Source organism: Apteryx rowi, unplaced genomic scaffold (assembly GCF_003343035.1).
Source record: "Apteryx rowi isolate R43461 unplaced genomic scaffold, aptRow1 scaffold_175, whole genome shotgun sequence".
Lineage (NCBI taxonomy): Eukaryota > Metazoa > Chordata > Aves > Apterygiformes > Apterygidae > Apteryx > Apteryx rowi.
This window is the reverse complement of record NW_020448030.1, coordinates 106,721-122,904: the sequence shown is the minus strand read 5'-3', so window position 1 is coordinate 122,904 and position 16,184 is coordinate 106,721.

Below are 16,184 nucleotides of genomic sequence, written 5' to 3'. Positions count from 1 at the left end.
AACCAGGTTTCATTTTGACTAATTTCAGCATTCAGTTTCACAAGATGAGGCTATGTTTTTTTGGAGTCATTAGTACTTTATTTGTTGCTCAAAGTGCAGATCTCCTGGAGTTCTGTTACAGTAATAAACTGCAGATCAGATGAGCCTTCTCATTACTGACTAATGGGAAAGATTTAGTTCAATTGATTTGTTTAGCATTGCGTGGGACTTCTGCAGAGACGGGGTAGAATCTGATTCTCAGCAGGCGCCTCTCCATATCTTTAGCCATAAGGGGGAACCTTCTTGTTTGTGATTGCCTGACTCACCTTGTGCAAAACATCTGTGCTCTCCATGGACACAAGATATTTCCTTTGCAGATCATTTCCCTTGCGTCTATGATACTGTCTTTAATGAAAATGAATATGAGAATCAGATCCCCATAAAAATGGGGAAACAAAACTATTTAAATATACATTGTGTATTTTGAATACCAGTAGACTTTACAAAGGCAGAGTTTTGATGAATAATGATACATCTATTATTAAATCAAGGAGTATATATTTTCAGTTGTACAGTATTTAAGAAAAATTCTCTGTCTCTATTTGAAGTCAAGGTCAAAACTGACATGGCAACAGTGACTTTATTGGGAGACCAAATGCTAATATGGTGTCAGGAGGTTTTCCTCACTTGTGAGAGTGATCCCATGGTGTGCAGAGGGATACCAACCACTATTTTTCCTAACAAAAATTGGATTGGATACTCTCAAATCTTTATAAAGAATATCTCAAAACACTTTCAGAAACATTATTCTTTCTTTCAAGGCATAACATCCTTTTTAACACTTAAATCACAAGCAGTCAGGACATATGTATGATTCATTTGCCAAATTCCACTTTTAAAAGTCAAAACTGTTTAGTGCTAAGCAACAAGAATGTTAAAAATCAGTGTATTTCATACAGTTTTAAAATAGAACTAACTTTTGAAATTTCAGGGAAGAAAAATGTCTTTTCCTAAGATCTTGTTATAGCCTGAAAAAAATTCATGCAAGCATACTGCCTAAAAATAAAAGGTGGATCTTGAAACACCATTCTTAGTTTATCAGATCCTTGGTTATACATTCCTATGATAATTCCTGTTCCTTATCTGTAGAAGCCTAGAACTGCTTTGCCATGCTACCTTTAACACTGATTGAATAAAATAAATTTTATCTGTTTAGTACAATAAAAGTCAGGACTCAATGCAGAAATAAGTAGCCTGTCAAGATTTTCAGGAATGAACTGTTCAGGATAATAATTTTTAGAGAAAAGCTGGGGAACTTGCAGATATCCTCTAATAGTAGTATACATGTTATTTCATCTTCTGACTCAGATAGTATATCCTGGTTGGTAACCATAATGGGTCTGACAAAATGATATATGATAGTTAAAGCATGTTTCGTTGTCCCTTGGTTTCAAAATCCTAACGTGTATATCCATCCCTTGCTCACATCCAGGTATATTTTATGATCCAGAATCAGTGCTCTTTCTTAGTGGCCTTGAAGGGGAAGAATATTATATTACAGTCTCATAAAATTTCTCACCAAAAGAAAACAGTAAGTGATACCGGTTTTCTAATGCTATCCTACTCATGGAAGGTTTGAAGCTAAAATGTGGCTTAGGCTCACCTGCTCTTGTCAATCCAAAAAAAGAAAGATTATTTAAAAATACAGATTAAAAAGAGCAACAATTGAGGGACAGAGACAAAAATTATTTGTGAGAAAAGTTCTAAGAACTGTTATAGGTGGGGTGAAGACTTAAATTAAGTCATAAACTAGGGTTTATGCTTTTTTGCTTGAAAAAACAGATTAAAAACTCTGAAAGGTTACTGAATATGTCTCACGTATGTATGGACAGCTCCTATTAAGAAGTTTATCATCTAATGCATAATGATGTTTTAAGACAGTGTAAAAAAACAAAGTGTGAACTGATCTCAAAAAGTTCAGGTGAGTAACAAAGCACTATATAAGGGGCTACTTCTTGCAAAAGCACTTAGGTTTCCACTGCAACATGGCTTGCTTTGAGTCATATTTCCTTCATACTTTCAGAATGTGACTGCCATCTGGTCCTGATGATTTACTACTTCTTAAAGTGTCTGTTGGTTCACACTGATTTACCATCAAAATTACACTTTTAATGGAAATTCCAGTATTGTTTTTTATAGTACAGATTGATTCAGAAAGTTTAATTAAAGTCTTCACAACTTCACAAACATCTTTCAGGCAGTTCTCTCCTGTTAATGCTTTAGGACCTACAGAAAAGTTGTACTTCCATGTATAGCTTGACTCGATAGGATATTTTTGGTTACCAGAATATAATAACGACCTTGTTGATAGTCCATCTAAAAGTAGACTAATTCTAAAAATTAAAGCATGAATCACCTCAGTACTATTCCGGGTCTACTTAATTGTTAAGTACTCATTCAGCACGTATACTATATCTTGTTTATCCTGGAAATAGAGCAGCTCCTACTCATGTAAATTGTCTCATCATAGCACGTAGGAACAAGAATCACTTATATGAAGGATATACTGCACACACTGAAATCAGCTTTATGCTTGAAAAGAGGGGCATATAGTGATGAGGTATTAAGTTACTTCACTGGCCCTGAGAGGGAATTGAAGGTATTTTGTACTTCCCAGAAGAGTTCAGAATTTGAATGAACAGTCTTTACGATTTTCTGGACTGCTACATGATGCAACTGACATGTTTTCTATGTGTCTCAAGTGTTTATTTTCAGGATAACTGAATAGACTTGACCCAATGGCATTAGATCTGTGTCTCCCATATGTTATTACCTGCCACTCCAAGGCAGTACCAGTGTCTTGTAGGTTTTATACTTTATCTGCTGAACCTTCATTGAATGTCTCAAATACTGCAGGGAATCTCAGCTGTCACCAGGCATCTATGTATAGGCAACTGAGTTGAGCACATGGTGTAAAAATAGCTAGTACATTATACTGGACCTTCTTCTTTTTTTTTTTTTTTTTTTAAACCTTAGCCACTTAGGCACTAAAAGGCAAAAAGGCAAAAAGGTCAGAAAAGAAATTCCAACTTTTGTTAGAAGAAGAGTGGATACACTGCCGATTTAATAGCGTAATCTGAAAAGCTTTCTTTTAATCATGAAAGATTCTGATGTGAACTTATACATAGATAATATAGCAATTTCCTCTCTTTGAGATGGAATCTTTCTTCTTATCTCACACTGTTTGGGTCTATTAAAAGAATGGCTAAGATTTAATAAACTTTAATTATAATCACATCCATTTAGCATTTCTAGCAATGTACAAATATGAGAAATGGTCTACTGCCTTTGCCCCATGGAAGACCTCACAGGTGAAATTAGTTAGAAATGCAAATCATCTGGAGCACAGATGGTAGGTGTGGAGTAACACCAGGCTTTCATTTGTCTCACTGACCTGTATAAATCAAATATCACATCTGATTTACAACAATAATCACAGATGTATATTCCTAAACAGTCATGATACTTTAATTTGTTCTTTCGTTTACTCCTACACCCTTAGTTAGCATAAAGCTTCAACATCAATACTGTGCTCAATTTGGGATGCTGCACCAGATCATCCGCTGAGGAAACTAGGATGCTTAACTTTATTGCTCAACTATGATAAAAAAACAGTTTTAGATTTTTGGTGAGAGTTGATTGATTCATTCAATCATAACTGTAGAATGACTGTTTACTACACCACAATGAAAATATAACAACTCTGCTTGAATATGTTATTTTCCCTTTTCTTCTATCTCTTTTTTTTCTTAATATCCAGTACAAGGATATTATTCTCTGGGTACATCTGTATTTCAGAGATAGCTTGGGTGAGCCATATTCATGTGTAAGTTCCCATATTTGTTTAACTGAGGTATAAACAAACATACTGAAAAGTTACAGTGGTGGTATTAACTTGACTAGACTGTGCATATATGCAGGACTTTCTGAGGACACATCTTCCTGATCTTTGAGCTGTAGGAGGGCTAATTATCAAATATTCTTACAGAATTCTGTGAGAATTCATCCACTTTTCTCAGCATGTGGATCGAGGATGGATCATGGAAAAGCACTGAGATGACTCTCACAGTGGAAGCTTATAATCTTCTTGCAAAACGGGCAAGTTAAACCCAGCCCTACACCACAACCTTTAGCCAGATAAATTGTGTTTAATGCTTAGCTGGAAGAGGTTAATTAGAAGTTCAGGGAACAGTGACCAGAAAGACTAGAGGCCTAGAAAACATGACTGATAACAGAAGATATGAAGAGTTGGGTTTGTTTAGAGAAGTAGAGGAATGGTAATCTTCAAATATGTAACTGTTTATTGCAAAGAGACAGTCAAAATTGTCAGTCCATGTAGCAACAACAAAATTAGCAGGCTTAAATTGTACTTTAAAGGTTTGTTTGGGTATGTATATATATTTATCATTACTTAGCAATAGCTATCTTTTGTAGTGTACACTGCAATAAAGTTCAATCTTTAAGGCTTATCTTTGCATTTAAAAGAAATATATTTCCCTTTCAGAACTGTTTAAAGTAACTAGTCTGCATCTTCCTGTGTAAAATGTCACTAAGCAGACTGAGAGAATTTTACATGAGTACTAAGGGACAATTTAGTCTCAGTAAAAAACATAAAAAGCCCAATTTTTTATGATCTAATCACAATGGATGATAATTAGTATTTTTGTTGTCTATAATTTTTTTCTTTATTTCTTATTAAAAGTAAAATAAAGACAATGATTATCAATGTGGATAATGCAGAGTCTAAGTAAAAGATAAATCTGTGTTCTCTACCACTACAAAAGCAGAAAAATAATTAGTATTTCAATATTTAATTACTCAATATAATCACTCAATACCCAAAATATTTCAGTGTTTAATTCAGTACGATTAATTATTAAGTCTAGCTGTATGCATGTTCCCATTTTTTATGACAAACTTTCAAAGTTGAAGTGTTTCACATCACTTTTTGAGCTCCTGAAGGTGCAGAAATTTAGCTGAGAGGACATAAAGAGAGCACAAGATCACTACCAAACCTGTTAACCAGACTAGACTCAGCCAGCTTCTTCTACAGATCTCAAGGGGACAAAATTGCCCAGACTGGATGTGTTTTAGAACAAATTAGAGGATGTTGCAGTTGATCTTTACTACTATTACCACTACTACTACTGCTACTATTTTATTGCTTCTTATGATGCCTTCACTGCAAGCTAAATCATTTTCATGTTAGAACATGTAAAAACTCTGAGTCTGTCCATGTCAAACATACTTTTACATTTCCTTTTTCTTCCTCCAGTATGCCTTTTAATGACCCCATCTGTACATAAGGACTGTGTGTGCTGTCTCTTAAAAAGAGCAGACAGAAAAGTTAATGCTATATATCAAATGCTACTGATCAAGTATGGGGTTCTTTGGGCCATTCATCAATTATTTCTGTGAATTACAGTACTCATTTTGGAGCCTCTGTTTCATACTCATATGGTAATACTCAAGACTTCTGACAAAACTGTTTTTACATCATTGCCTGTGCTGATGGACAAAATTCTGCTCACTAGGAAGTACATTATATATTGGAATGTCATTAATTCCTTTAAGTATTCGGTTTGTACGGAATATGGTGAATTTAGAAGTCTCATTAAGCATTTTGCCTTAATGATGAAAAAAAGTAGAAAAAGTGATACTGTATTTCACTTTCAGCCATTCAACTGGAAAATGTGTAATCATACTGATTACAAAAAAATAAACCAGTTTTGGAAACCAAAATTAAAAGCTGGATTAATTCCACACAATTGTGCAAACTAAACTGAATTTTATAAATGTCTCTAAGCTCCTACTGAAGTGAAAGGAGAGAAACAGGCATCGCAGCAGGATGACTCTGGAAATGCCTCTCGCTTTTCATTGAGCACAATGTGAACCTTGAGCAATTGTTCTCCACTATTTATCTCAATAAAATTCCTGAAGTTGCGTGAAGGAAACCTGGGCTTTTGTTTCTTTAATTTTATTCCTATTGTTCATTTGTGTGAGTTTGTTAAAAACATTTTCTATTTGGATGCTTAAAGGTGCAATAGGTGACTAGTGAAATTATGCCCATCAGCTAATAAAATTTCTTTGGTACAAAGCCTCTCTGTGACTCATTTTTCCCGTGCTTTTAATTAACACAATACTTTCTATTTATCTTATGGGGGCCTTGTCTTAATATTTGAGATTTTTAGATAAGATGAGCTATATAAATGCAGTGTGTCTTATACTAAATTTCAAGTCTAATTATTTCATTTTCTGAGGCCAGTCAGGAACTGGCTGTATATTTAGGGTAAAGGGGGAGAGAAACAGACTATATGCATCACTCTTTATTTGTATGAGAGAAAAACAACAGTATAAGGAAATATGGAGTAAAAGTGTGCTTCAGTATTTCTCTCTTCCATTGTCAGTAACTGTCTCTGTCTGTTTCAGCTTTCCATCTCCAGTTTCATTTGATGTCCCTTGTTTTGGTACTGAAGAGACAGGGAGACAGTTGTTTCCCAGTTGTCATCTCTGCAATGCAAAGAATTTTATAGATTTCTATCATTTCTCAGTCTTTGGATAGTTTCCATTTTCATCAGCTCAATTTCTTCCTGTCATGAGGCTGGAGACGCTGGTTTGCAAATTGGACCATTGCACAATGCTCATGAAAGTCTTGATGAACTTCCCTGCTTTTCTTTCCCGCTTCCCAGCAGCGCGGAGGCTGCTTTCCCAGTAGTTCAAAGATATGCCTGAAGAAGTTGTTAATTAACTTATCTGTCTGCCTGATTTCCTCCGGGACAGGCTTCATGATCTTGAGAGGCAGTCTTTTTTCTCTGGAAACCATGTACAGTTTATGTAGTGTGCACACGCATGCCACTACTCAAGGATCAGGCAATAATTCTCACAATACTCAATGCAGTGAACTGGAAACTTCCCACTCCTCTATGTCTGCCAGGGGGGACTTCTGTTTGCATTTTTTGACTTCAAGATATCAGTGGTTGCTTTAGTTTGTCCCTGCATCTAGGTGATCCTCTACACTTCTGCAATGCCTGTGTTTAAGATTAGGCATATTATGTTGTACTGTATTTTTCATTCTGATTAGGATCTTGCATATTTATTTTAGAAATAATTGCAAATTCCTCACAGAGTACTGAAACTGTGTGTACCTGTTAGTACAGAGAAAGGTAGTTGTTATACATTACAGATTGTTACACACTGAGCACTTTCTCTTATCGTTCCATAGGAGATAGATGTCTTATAGCTGAATATATTCAAGCTTGATACACATCATAATCAACATAATGCATATTCCAAATTTAGCACCGTATAGTCAACAACAGTATCAGCCATCTACTCTGCTTAAATTTTCATTATATGTGTTTCAGGACAAGCAGTAGCAACTGTTCACAGCCATACTCCATCTGGAAGCAGGATGCAGTAAGCACTGCTACAACCCTATAGCAAAATGGGGTGTTAATTCTAGGGTTAAAGAGCAGTAAAACCAGTTCCTGCTGGCTCCTTATTCAAAAGAAAGCATTCTTTTCAGAGAGCCTTCTGACAATAAAAATCTCCATAACACTTCATTGAGTTATTCTGCTATTTCTTAAAAAGTTCTGCTACTAAGGACCCTAAATAATATTTATTTGCAGTAGTGAATGCAAGATTTGGAAACATTAGTATATAATACTATATTCTGCTACTTAATGATGAAGTAGCTGAACTTTTAGAGAAACCATTTTTGTTCTGAGCTACTCTTTCTTAGAACCACCAGTACAAATTTGTATCATGACAGTGTTATGAAACATGAAAAAACATAATTGAAAAGCAACTGCTACTCAAATATTTAATTTCTTTTATTAGCAGCAATCTTCAGATATTTTTGCACCATATTCAAAGATGCTTTACAGATACACAATTTAAATACATGCAGGTAAAATGCTTATCTTAAAATATATATTTTCTTCTCAGTAGTTTCTGGCTTATTTTAGATATGCAAAAAAATAAAAGCCTAATATCAGTTAGAATAGACAAGAGAATAAACTGTGTCTAGTTTATAAAAAGTTGAGGTGGAGATTCTTGTTTTGAATTATTTTAGTTTTAAAAACATATACCTTCATAAACTCATTATGTTAAACATTGTGAATTCAGATACAAAAGAGCCCCAAGAGACCCATATACTTTACCCCATTATCAGTGCTAGGACTGTTCGAGGCAGATTCCTGCTTTAGCATTTCACACATTGCTGTTAGCACCATTCATATGTCTTACCTTGCCAATAAAGGTATTGAAACAGAAAATGAATTGTCTCATTTTCTCTGGCTACTGTGACTGGTGTAGTCATAGTATCAGCTTGTGATAGTATCTCCACATGTCCTGTAACAGCAATACGGAAATGAAAATCCAATATACAAGGATATCCAGTTTCACTGGAGATGAGGCCCGATAACTCCCTGAATTTCCTCTAGTTGCCATAGCTAAAATAGTGGCATGATATTCTTCTTCTCTTTAAAGCTCTAAAAAGCTGTGCATACTACAGATGCTATTAATGAGAATTGCATATACTTCTCCTAAATTATAATGAAATGGCTATATAAAAAAACCCTCCATTTCTTGGAATACTGAAATTCTGAAAAAAAATTAACCAATTTCAGAAAAGATATAGTGACAGCAATAGTTCTCTTTGCTTCAACATTTAAAGAATCTTGTTGAAACTCCCCAAACTTCTGTGATTCTGTGGTGAAACTATAAAGTTATGAAAGTAAGTTGTCATTTTCTCTTTCTTTTTAACTTGCTTTCAGACAAACTACACATTCATTTTGTATCTAAACCAGTGAAAATTGAAAATTCCTCAAGATGTATGTAAATGATTTTTGCACTGAGATACATAAAATCTTTAAAAAAAAAAAATCATGTTCAGAGTGATTTTACAGATTGGCTACAATATTCCAGCCTGTGCTGCCTGAAAAGGCAGCAACGTTGAAATCCAACTTGAGAGTGGCATTCAAAATCTCTTTTCCAAAGTATGGAGATGTTAAATCTACTCTTGCGGTACTAATCAAAGTCAAAGATACTCAAAAAGTCAAAGATACTGAAGATAAATCAGCTAACAGAAATCCTGAGTTAGCCTGAGTTCCTTGGGGCAAAAAGGTATTTTCAGAACTTTTAAATTGCAAGATAAAACTTTCAAAGACAGAAACAGGCATTAGTTAGCCAAGTCATAGCAGATTCTACAAGCACATATATCCTTAAACTTGACTGAAAATCTGGCTCACTATATTTATATTAATATTAGATTATTTTTTAAGGGAACACTTCATTATTATTTTCTGACATTAACAACTATTTATTGTTTAATTTTTATTTTTATTATGGCAATGCAATTATTTTTTACAGTGAATTACTGTCATTGCAGTGTTTTTAAAAAGCATACAAATGTGTGGAGTAACAAGAGCAGAATATATAGTCATAATGCAAAAAAAAAAAAAAAAAAAACTCCAAAATATGAGACTGAAATCCTGAATAGAAGATTCACCTTTTCAGAGTAAGCAAGTGTAAATAATTTTGTTTTTATTAGGGTAATTCAGATTCTACCTTATTCTTGACTAAATGACATAATAATGTCATAAATTCTTGCTCCCCAAATGTATTTCTCTTGGCTGTTTTCTGTAGATACCATTGTACTATAGAAAAATCAATAATGTGATGTAAAACACAGAACAAAAAGTCTGAAGGGTGATAGGCCCCATCTTAAATGTTGATTTCTTTATGTAATTAGCCTGCCCTGCTATAACTTTCACCCAAGGATACACATGTAGAACAAGACACTTGTAGGTCAACTCTTGATTAGCTTGAAGTGAATCTGTTGACTACTATTTATATAAGCAAATCTTGTCTCCTAAATGGCTTTCATTCAATAACATTAGATGAAGGTTTATTCACTTCCAGGACCATAAGGTCTGTATACATTGCACCTAAATTTGGATTCCTAACTAAAGTGACTGAGGACCTGCTTGCACAAAGAGAGATATACAACTCAGATGACTCAGAACACAGCCTGGGCTGGGAGAACTTGGTTCCCTGCACATCAGGGAGTTGACTGAAGTTAAGTGAAATGTAAAAAGATTGTGTTGGCTTTCTCAGCTGGGTTACTACCTTGAACCTTTTTCCACTTCTTTCTACATCCTGTCTTCCTTCACAGATTTTTTTTTTTCCTGTGTTGTCTTCTTTCAAGCTTGTTTCAAGTTATTAATTGACCACAATGCTCATCAAATCCTTCCAGTATGTCTGGACACCCAGCAGTTTCCTGAAGCTTTTCAGCTATAAAAATCACTCCTCCTGCTGTTGAGACTGGGTTTTAGTTCATCACATTTTACTCCCTTCGACACTTACACTGCCTGTAGATATTTTTACATGTCACGTTTGAGCTATGACAGGGTGAGAATTTATATAGATAACTACATAAAAACTTCTGTAGAAAAAGAAAAAAAAACCCTATAAGTGTTTATTTAGTGTTAACATTGTAAAATGTGCACTCAATGGTCAAGAAATAAGGATAAGGTTTAAAGGTTAGTCTTACCTTACCCATTTTGCTCATCCCATATATATTGCTGAAGTTAAACTGAATTAAAAACACAACATTCACAATAGGGTCTCAGGACCTATTTCCATTGATAACATCACATATACAATTGCACAGCTGAGATTTCTTACAAAATCTTACAGAAATACACTTCATTTAACATAGATCTTGCGACTAGCATGATTTGTTTGATTAGTAACTTGAAACAAGCTTGACACTGGTCGGGTAAGGTGCAAGGTAGTAGAATTCAGTTAAAAACGGCAGTCAGATAGTTCCTCCTCCGCACAAAGCCAGCTGGAGTGGCAGAACCATCAACTGTCATAAGGGTCATGAAATAGCCTCTGTGGTCCTGAAATTTACTACGCAAGTTTCCCACCAGCAGATTTCCTGGTCAAGAAACCTCTTGAAGCTTATAGTGACCTTTTATTAGATACACTCAGTCGCAAAGAATTCCAGATACTCCTAATTTCTTTTAGTCATCGCTGCTGTTATCTACTAATTACAGGTAAGAGAATAGGAACAAAAGCACTGCATCTGAGCAAAGGTCTTTTTAGCACTGTATCTGATAGAAAGGAAAAGTATATGCTTAGAGAGGAATATAAGAACACAGCAATAGGAAACAATTCTTTTTCTGAGCACCTTTAAAATATTTTTCTGTCACAGATTTCCTGAGTTGGATCTTCTTTACGTTTTGTAAATTTTGGTGAATTTCTTTTTGATGAACTTGTCTAGCCTTCTGTTGAACCTGTTTAAACTTCTGCCATTCACATACATGGTGATAAGGAGCCCCACATATTAAGTACATATATAAGAATCAGCTCTTTATTCTTGTTTCGAAACCACTACTTGCAAATTTTATTTGGTGACTCTTTTGTGGCCCTTGCTGTGCACCTTGGAAGATAATTTCATTGATGTTTATCGTGTTGCTCTTTCCCAGACTGAAAAATCCTAGTTTATATATTCATTCCTAGTGTGGAATTCACTCTGCAACTTTGATCATCCTCATTGCCCATCTGTGTGCTGTTAGTAGTTTTACATTAGGCCTTTAAAATGGAGAGAAAAAAGCCTTTGTTTCTTGCAAAATCTGTGGCATCCCTCACATTCTTTTAAAGCATGGAGTGAAGAAGCCTTTTACTTAGTGTATGTTTTTAAAGATAACCCACTGGTTATAGGCTTGTCAGGACAGGGAGATAGCTGTTTAAAATTTTTCTTTGCCTTGTAAAATTTAAGCTGTGGAGAATGCCTGAAACACACCGAGTATGGTAATCAGACATGGACATGGTAATAATGGGAACAGCATACTTTCATGTTCTTAAATTCTTTCCATGAAGGAGAAATGTGCCAAGATTCCCTGCAGAGTAAGAGGGAATGTGGCTTTCTAGAGCCTTCTCCATTGCAAGTGAGAATACTTGAGGTCTAGTTTCTGATCCTATGTATATATGCAACACACATATGTATAGGCACATTCAGGAAACTAAAACAATATAAGATTTGGCAGAACAGTTTTGAACTGGAAATTACAGCATTTTTGTGCATACAGCCTTCACCTCAGATAATATATGCTCCTCTGAAAGTAACAGTACTGGAGGGAGTACTTGAAAATAATTACTTAGTAATAATAACCCATTGAGTCATGCAACTGCAGAACATAAGAAACAGAGAGAGAGGAGCTACCGGGCTGGAAGTGCAGAAAGATATAAGGCTACAAGAGAGCAGGGACAGGGCACTTATTGGGAGAAAATCAGTAGCCTAAATTGTGTCTGTAGCAAAGGAGTGCCCTGGTAGAGAGGAACTCTGTTGTAAACTTCTCTTGATAGTACCTGTAAAACTTGCAAAACTAACAAAATGCTGGGTTTTGTTGTTTCTGTTGTTGTTGTTGTTCATTTGCTTGTCTTGCAGATAACAAAGGCAAATATGAAAAACTGAATGAACATATTTTACAGTATGCATGTAAAGTCATTTATATATATAGATATTTGACAAAGTTATAGGTTTAGAGATTATATTGGAATATGAATTCAAATCTGACATAGCACTGATAACTGATAGGCTAAAATAGCATGTCTTCAGGAATAATTCAGGAATTAAGTGCCTTAAAACTCTGAAATTTAGATTCAGAGAAAATTAAATATGACAAAATGATTGGATTTTCCTGTGACGGTTATATGTAACACATACATTTACTTTAGGATCTAGAATGTGGACTCAAATATCAGTTAGTCAAAAATAAAGCAAGATAATGTCATATTCTGTGCCATCAATATGTCACTGGTAGCTTTTGCTATACATTTTCTGTTCCATTTGGGAGTTTTCACATTAAAAACAATTAATTATAGCACTATTCATTAGAAACCAGCCTTGTAATTATTGGCTAAATTAAGAAAACTATTTACTAAGACAATTTATATTTACACTAAAAGAGCTATTACGAATATTAACATACTAAAAGAAACATTTTTACATGGCAGTGTAATTTACGATCCCAAATTAATTTTCTTTAGCTGAGATAAAGATGACTTTTCTCAGCAGGACAAGGGTTACCATACTGAAATCTCTTTTTCCTGATTTCAGTAAGAAATATATATTGCAAGTACACAACAGAAGTCTTCTTTTTTACATTGCTAAGACTGAGATTTTAAAATCACTGAGGTCAAGAACTGTGGAAATAGTCTTCTCACTGTAAGTGCTTTACTGTATCTGTTTAGCACAGAATATTATATTCAAGAGATGGGCACTATACGCAAAACTATGTATTTAACTCATTGAAATTACAAGGAAAGGACCAAACCAGTCAATATTCTATATACCTTATTTGCTGTCTCCCTGTATCTTAGAAATGACACAAAAACTGTCCCTGGATTTATAAAATGCTCAAAGCCCACCAGATCATATGGGTCTACAAGTACCATCAGGTTTGTGATTGGAAGCCACTTCCATTTTCACATATGCAATCTCTTCCTCACAAGGGATTAACATTAAGTAAATCTACAATGAAAAAAAACCACATTTTTTTTCCCAAATAGGAGATGATCTAATCTTAGGGTCTCTGAGGTCCTCTTTTACCTCACTGCTGAGCAAAACCTCACAGATTACTGAAAATTGTGTATGTTACATATATGTTTTCATTCTTACTTTTATTTTTGTGATAATATCATGAAATTTTGACAAAAATCTTTTTTATAACATTGTGAAATGTGAAAAAAAATGTTCTTAACCATGGAAAATGATAGTGCAGGGTTTTAACAAAGAAGCTAGACAGAAAATAAATTTAGTAGAATGTAAAAACTGGTCTACCATAAATAAAATACAAATGCTTCTTCATCACTGACACCTTTTTGGCATTGCCAGAACATTTATTATGGCCCCAGTATTGTACAGAGGTTGAAATGAATGTCTATTGGGTGTGACTTCTAATGAAACTTCAGGTATATTTTTGGATCATTGTACCACTTTGAAGTGGCAAGGAGGGAAAAGTAATATAAGTGAAACAAAAATAATACTTTTCTGTCTGCACAAAACCATTAATTTAACCAAATGCAAGCAAATTAAATCTTTTGATTTCATGAACATTTCAATCCTTCTCCAGGAATGGTTCAGTCTTATGTTAATGTTCAGAAGTTTGACAGCTCAGTTACGTGTAGCCTCTCCACAAAAACCTCTGACAGAAACTGTATTTTTTAAGACTGTATATTCTTATGGAAATATCCTAATACTCTTATTTATCTTAGTTAAGGCAGCTACAATATAATTGAAGTTAAATTAAAAATATATATATTGCTCATTTATTTAAATTAATCATATGATAAGTTAACTACTCATATAATAGCGTTGGGATGTTAGAGTGGGGGGACGGACCCGGAGTAACGATGAGTCTCAATATGAGTATGGTTGTTCTCCCTTTATTAGAGCTTACACAAAGTATATATAGACAAGCAATAAGCATGCGCGCTAGCAATAGCTACATGATTGGCTACAGTTTCTGTCCACGCGCATAAAGCGGATATATGATTGGTGCAAGGTTGCTGTCCACGCTCCATCGACATTTAAGGAACCTAGTTCYGTCTAGACTTGTTTACCAGTTTTGTGAATACCTTCTTTTGTAGTGCTCAAGGCCGCTGCAAGGCTCGCTTGCCTTGGCCTACATTCCTTCCCTTACCCTGAGAACGGGATTGCTCATCCCAATCAGATCATGCCCTCTCTCGCTTAACCATTCCTCCACATTGGGATATTATTAACATCAAATCAAACATTGATTCAGGCTTAATTCAAGAATGTAATCTATATATACAAGGCAAAGTATAATGAAATTCTACAGGTGCTTTCTTTTTTATCTGACAGCTACTCTGAACATCTAATCAAAATGGTGTCCAATGTTTCAAAAGAATTTTTTTCATTAGCTGACATTTGTTTGCACAATTGTAGTTCTGCATGTAATACAGGCATCTGTAAGATATATATTAGCAAGAATAAAGAGAGGACTAGAAAAAAAAGTCTTACTTTCAGAGGACTGTTTTTTTTTGCGAGGTGATAAAAGAATTGAAAAGCACCTGAGGAGTTCAATGCTGGACATTCAAAGATGATAACTGTGAGGTCAACAGCATTCTGGATGTGTTTAGAAATGGTACTTTCAGACTGCACAGGCCAATTTTCAAATGCATAGCATATGTTAGTACGGAAATGTATCTGCTCAGAAATTAAACACAGAAATGAAAGTTGCCTTGTATTTTAATCGTGCACATCAATAAGAGAACTAAAGAAGAACTAACACTAGAACACATCTAAAATCTTCTTTTAAGACTTTCTCATCAAAACATTACATTTAAAGACAAAACAAAGAACAATGCTCAAAGTAAAGTCTACTGACAGGAGGGAAGAGAAAGAGAGAGAACTACTGTTATGGGTATGAGTAATAACTTTGAGAAGCACTCAAATAGCACAAAGTTTTAGGGGATACATAGAAAGATATCAAGAAGATATAAGGTTGATAGATTGCACTGCACACCTCTTTGAAAATTAAAACATGAGTTTTTCTAATAGCGGAAATCTCATTTCCATTTATAGAACACATAACATATTTTCCTACTTGAGTGAAAAACTACAGCCGGGATTGTGTTTTGGGATAATATATGGCTTTCTTATGGCTTACTTTTGTAGGCCTTACTTGAGCAAAATGTCCATTGACTTTCAAAAGCTTTGCCAGCAACAGGATCAAGCCCTTCACATTAAACATGACAAATTTCATATCGTTTCTTGGAAACGCTGTTTTCTATTAGGAGATGGATTAGTGCAGTATGATGAACTTAGCTATGCATGTAGAAGCAGAGTCAAATGGATTGGACATTTCTTACCGGAGATTGGCCTTGTCCTCCAAGTTTGTAACCACACTTGTAATTTTACAGTTCTGGTAAATGCTATAGTTTGATCAGAAAAGAGAAACATGTGACAAGTGTATTACTTCCTTAATTGGCCGGTGTTCTGTTATCTAATTAAATATTGATCTATAGTGTATAACGTTCAAGTTACGACAGTTAAGATTGATTCAGTGAGAAGGTTCAAATTACCCAACAAACAAATTCAGATAGCAACT